The sequence below is a fragment of the Mirounga angustirostris genome, unplaced genomic scaffold, assembly GCF_029215605.1.
Source record: "Mirounga angustirostris isolate CCGP_5_RB_7025 unplaced genomic scaffold, mMirAng1.0.hap1 SCAF_17, whole genome shotgun sequence".
Lineage (NCBI taxonomy): Eukaryota > Metazoa > Chordata > Mammalia > Carnivora > Phocidae > Mirounga > Mirounga angustirostris.
The window spans coordinates 29,821,539-29,827,228 of record NW_026991725.1 but is presented as its reverse complement, the minus strand read 5'-3'; positions in this window follow the sequence as shown (position 1 = coordinate 29,827,228).

The following is a 5,690-nucleotide window of genomic DNA, read 5'->3' as shown; positions in this document are numbered from 1 at the left end:
TGGAACACTTTTTGCTGTAAGACATCCCAAATTAGAGTCTCTCCTTAGTGCTTTGCCCTGAGAAAGCCCCATGGAGGATTCACAATAGTCAAAGACAGAATGGATGCTGCCCAGCGCCGCGTGGCCAGTCATCTCGCTGTGCTCGAATGTTCCTGGAAGTGAGGACACAGGGGGTGGGTATATGGATGGTGAGTCTGGTGTCCAGGCAGAGCATGGACATATATGTCACCTAACATTTATGAGTTACGTATGGGGACAATAGAACAGGCTATTCAATTTGAGATTGTCCATCCACATTATTATCTACCTACCTACCTACCCACCCATCTACCTACAAAACTACCCCTGATCCCTAAACAGAACAGGACGGATCAGAACACTCCCTCCAGTTCTAACCATGCTAGTATAGAGGACTGAACATCATATGTCTCATGAAGATTACAAAATCAAGGGCAAAGGGGCGCCTGGGTGGCTCAGTTGGTTAAGCGACTGCCTTCGGCTCAGGTCGTGATCCTGGAGTCCCAGGATCGAGTCCCGCGTCGGGCTCCCTGCTCGGCGGGGAGTCTGCTTCTCCCTCTGACCCTCCTCCCTCTCCTGCTCTCTGTCTCTCATTCTCTCTGTCTCAAATAAATAAATAAAATCTTTAAAAAACCCCACAAAAACCAAAATCAAGGGCAGGTTTTGCAGCCATCAGTAAGTCAGGTTTGGCCTATCCACGGTCCATTGTTTATTTATTCATTAATTCAAATATTTAATGATTTCTGTGGGCTGAAGCTCAGTACATATAAAAAAGCAGGGGTCAAGGTCTTGGTCCTTGAGAAATCTGTAACCTACACATAGCAGGGGTACGTAACATCCCCCAAACTCAGAGACAGTGTGCATTAACATAATCACTAGCATAAAATTAAGTTGTGCCAATCAAGTCTTGAGGTCCAAAGTGGTGAGTGAGCAGAGCCAGGAGTGGTCAGTCAAGGTAGGCAAGGCTTCCAGCAGGGGTGGTGCTCCACAGCAGGAAACCTGCTGGCCTTGGCAAGGGAAGCGTGACTGGGTGGAGGGGTGCTAAAGGGCACCCCTCTGCATTCAGTCTTCCTTGGCTAAGCTCAAAGATACTGCTGTATCAAGGGCTGGAGGAGAGCCTCATGCAGGCAGGGGACAAGGGAGGGTCATACCTTCCTCTACACAACACAGTTTTTACTCAGGGTGTTGTTCTGGAATGAGGAAGGTGAGGAAGGGAGAGAGGAATCAAGGCAAGATGGCTTTGAACTGGAATAGCCATGGGTTGGGGAGATCTGCCAACTCTGGAGTGAGCTCCCCAAGAGAGAACAGGGGCACTTCCTACAGAAGTGTAGATGGAGGGGTGCCATATGAGGGTATCCAGAATGTTTCCCTCTCCCCCTCCCAAATATCTTTCCTGACAATGTTTAAAGTCATCTCATTAGATATTATTCTGGGTATTTGTCCTCTCCCCCTTTTAGGGAATTTTCATTATAAATGTTAAGCATGCTTGTAACAGAAAAATTTGAAAATACAAAGAAGATTAAAACATTTTCTACCCAGATTTTCAACCTCCAAGGCATCCACTATTTTTTTTTTTTAACATTTTGGTGTCTCTCTCCACTGTCTTTTTGTTGTTGTTGTTCTTTTCACACATAGCCCTGAGTCTCCTGTGCGAGGGATTTGTTAGCCCACTCTGCCCACTGAGTTTCAGTCCCATCTCAGTCTGATGTTCTGAAAAAATCAAATCCCCAACCATCAACTGCCAGTGAGTTCTATGACACTGAAGAAGTTACTCACCTTTCTGGCCTTTAGGGTTGTATCCGAATAGTGAGGACAGTGATGGATGCCCAGCATATTACCGCACGCCCCAGAGTCAAATAATGCAAGCGAGGGTCAAGTCTGGTTCAAACGTGCAGAGGTAGGACGGATGGGAGTGGTCAGAACAGAAGTAGTCATAGCAAGGCCCCAGCAAAGAAGGCTGGGTCACAAGGAGGTGGGGAGGGCAGGCGAGCCTCCCCAGGACCAGCTTTCCTGAGCAGCCTTGCCTTGGACCAGCCCAGGCACTGGTGCCTTCCCTCACAGCTGCTGGGCCATCGCCTGCCCCACTTCCTGTCAGGTTGAGTCCATTTTCTGTGCAGCTTTGAGGGCGATCAGAGGGAGATAGCCAGCCTGGAATTCCTCATTTCCACTTGCTCATGGCCTGGTGGTTAGCTTGGGAGATTTTTTGATTGCTGGGCTCTGTCTGGGGCCTGGGTTGAGCTGGAGCTTGGAGTCCTGGGGTACCTGGGGCCAGACAAAGCTGGATGCTTCCTGAGGGTTAGAATCAGGCAGGGCAGCCTGATCTGAGGACAGGCTTCAGGGGGAGGAGGAAGGTCTGGAGAGACCCGGGAACTGGATTTGTGCAGCCTTTGCAAACCATTCAGGCACATGCTTGTGCCCTCCAAACTGTGTGTGTGTGTGTGTGTGTGTACGTGGAGGGGGAGGGGAGGACTCCATCCCTGAGCGTGGCTGCCTTGGGCTGGTTAATAGAGACAGGTAGCTGCATGTGGCTGTCTAAGAATTCTTCTCCCGCATACCTGTGTGAACCTGTGGGTCCAGGAGCAGCTGTGGGTCTGCCTAGGAATTTAGACATCCGTGGGGGAGGTGCAGGGGGAGTCTGTGTGTCACTGAATGCCTGGACTTGTGTCGTAGAGTGTCAAAGTTGTAGGTGTGTGATTGCGTGTGTGTGTGTGTGTGTGTGTGATGGAGCGTGTGTCTGAGCTTGGGAGGGGATGCTGTGAGCATGCATTTTGTCAGTATGACACTTTCTATCTCTGCAGCCCCACACAAAGACCAGAGACAGGTTGTAAGCTGGCAACAACACACATTTCCTGAGCACCCACTATGTGCTGGGTCCTGTGCCCGCCCCTGGACATACGGAGAGAAGTCAGGCTCACAGGACGTGGGAGCAACTAATTGCCGATGGCACAAGGCTCTAAGTCCTGAGGGCCGCCCCTCATGTGCTTCCTCGGGGACTCCACAGCCCCCCACTGTGGAGATGATATGCCTTCACCAACATCTCCCACTCCAGGCCGCAGCCCCTTTGGAGGTACATGATGCTCCGTAAGGATGAATTATGCAAAGGCCAGTGTGAGTCAGGCTGTGCCTAGGCAGTCCTCAGCCAGCCACAGCCAACCGTGGGCCACAACAAGTGTGACAGTTCTGCTGGGCCTGGGCTCAACTCCTGGGTCCTCTACTTACAGCTAGGTCACCCTCACCAGCTACTTAACCTCTCTGAGCCTCCAGTTTCCTCATCTGCAATAGGGATCATGATTGCCCTGACCTTGCAACAGGTGGGAGGTTTCAGTGAGACCACGTGCCACACCTGGGACACGCGCGCACGTGCAAACACACACACACACGCACACACGGTACGTGGGAGCTGCTGCTGGAATTATGATCAGCAGTAGGAGTTGCCACCTGGGCAATTCTTTGAAGCCCCGGCATCGGAGGAGCGGGGCGGCAGAAGCAGAACTCTGATGCCTTCGTGGGCAAGTCAGGAGTCACCCCAGAGACCCACACAGTTCTAACATCAGGAGGAAGGAGCCAAGGCTGGAGTCCATGCCATTGGCTGGTGAGGGCTCAAGAACAGTCATCTGGATAGTTGCCGTATGTATCTCACTATCTAGCCACTCACCTCTCCATCCCATCTTGGTGCTTTTCCTCCAACCCCTGCACCACAGCCTTAACCGACAGGTGTCCACATGCAACTTATATGAAATGTTGAGAATGTGTCACTTTGGGAGAATATGCTGCCCCCTCATCCCCCACCTTCTCCAGGCACATGCTGGTGCATAATGGCATGTGCCGTGGGCATGAGGATGGGAGGGGCTGCTGGATCTGCTTGCTCTTCACCTGCCCGCTCTCTGGTGCCCATTGGGTGTGGTGGGGCCTGCTGGGGGGCTCTTCCTCTTCCCTGACTCACACTGGTTTAGCTTGCCCCCCCCCCCCCCTTGAGCCTCACCGAGCCTGGTTCAAGGTCTTAAAAGTGGTATGCTGGCATCAGCTCTGACTGGCTTGCAGAACCGATCGAGCAAATCTCTTCCTAACTCAGGAGATTGGGGATGATGCCACATTATCATCTTGAGATCAGCCATGGTGGGAGTATTTACAGCACAGAAATTGGGAAATGATAACAATCGGACACCCATCCACACCCTGAAAGCATGTAAAACACCAGGACACCACTGGTCCTGCCTGCTGTGTGAGCATCGCACAACGCCTGCTAGGCATTTGCAATCACTCTGCACAAAAGTCCTGTGAGACAGTGGTCAGCATCCCCATTTCATGCCCAGGGTTCACGATTTCCATGACTTGACTCTAGGCCCCAGCTCGCCACACTGGGCTGTGCACCTCAATAAACAGGACCATGAGAACTGACAGGGCTGGCAGAGTTGTTAAAGATCATTGATCATCTAATCACTCCACTCAGCAGGGAAACTGAGCTCAGAGAGGCTCACTGTGGCAGGGGCTTCCTCTGCTCATCCTGCCTAAGGTGGAAGCCGCCATCTCCCCACAAGCCTCCCAGCTCCCCTCCCATCACATTGGCCAAGGTCACTGTCAACTGATGTTCTACAAGCATGGCCGAGATTTTGGAAACTTTGCGTGCGGATCTTGACATTCAGTACAAGTTATATTTTGTTTTGCTTGATTTGACCCAGTGCTCAAGACTCTCAAAAACACTTAAAATCTTGCTTGGGTCATCTGTTGTATGTCTCTCTCATAGACTGGTGTCACCTACTGCCTTGATCACTGTACCTTCGCTGCAGGAATTGGGGTTAAACTTTAAAAAAGGATAAGCAAGACAGAGCTTTGTGGCCCAACACCGGAGATTCCCATCTTGCCGGACAGAGGTCTGGCATCCACACACTTTGGAAAGCAGGTTCGTCTCTGACCCTCCCATTCCCACCCCGCGCTGCGCACCTTGCCCTTGACGGTCTCCCGTTTAGAAAGAGGGATCGATCTTTCCCCCTCCTCTGCTCTAAGGGATACCCCGCCAGGATTCTTTTTCCTGGACAGCAGGGTCCCCCCCAGCCATTCATTAGACGTGGATCTCCGGTTCCGGGAGAGCGGCTCTGCGTTAGGACCCGGCCCTGCCCTCAGAGTCCCGGGACTGGGCAGAGAGACCCCCGCCCCCCCACCCCGGCCGCCCCGCGCAGGAGAGCGGACACGAAACTGCTTCTCCGCCGACCCCAGGAGCCTCCCTCCTTCTGCGCCCCCCACCCCCCGTACCTCGGGGGAGAGAATCTTGCGCGTCCCTCCACCCGGCCGGGAGATGCGGAGACTCCCTGGTCTCCGCCTCGGGCCCCCATCCCCGCCTCTCCAGGCCCGGGGGCCTTCCCGATCCGCCGGCGCGCCCCCGGCGGGCGCCGCGTCAGGTGAGCTCTCACCTGGGGCGGCTGGGACGCGGAGATGGGGGCGGGGAGGGGGCGGGCCCTGGGCGGCGGCCCCACCCGCGATGGGGCGGGGCGAGGCCGGCGGGGCCAATGGGGCGGGGGGCTCACGGCCCGGGGCGGGGGGTGCCGCCAGAGCCGCTCCCTCCCCCAGCCCCGCTCCGCCCCGCCCGGCTTTAAAGCCCCACGGGCGGCTGGTGGCGGCGCTGCGAGCGCTGAGCGGCGCGAGGAGATGCGACAGGGCGCCGCGTCGCCGGCACC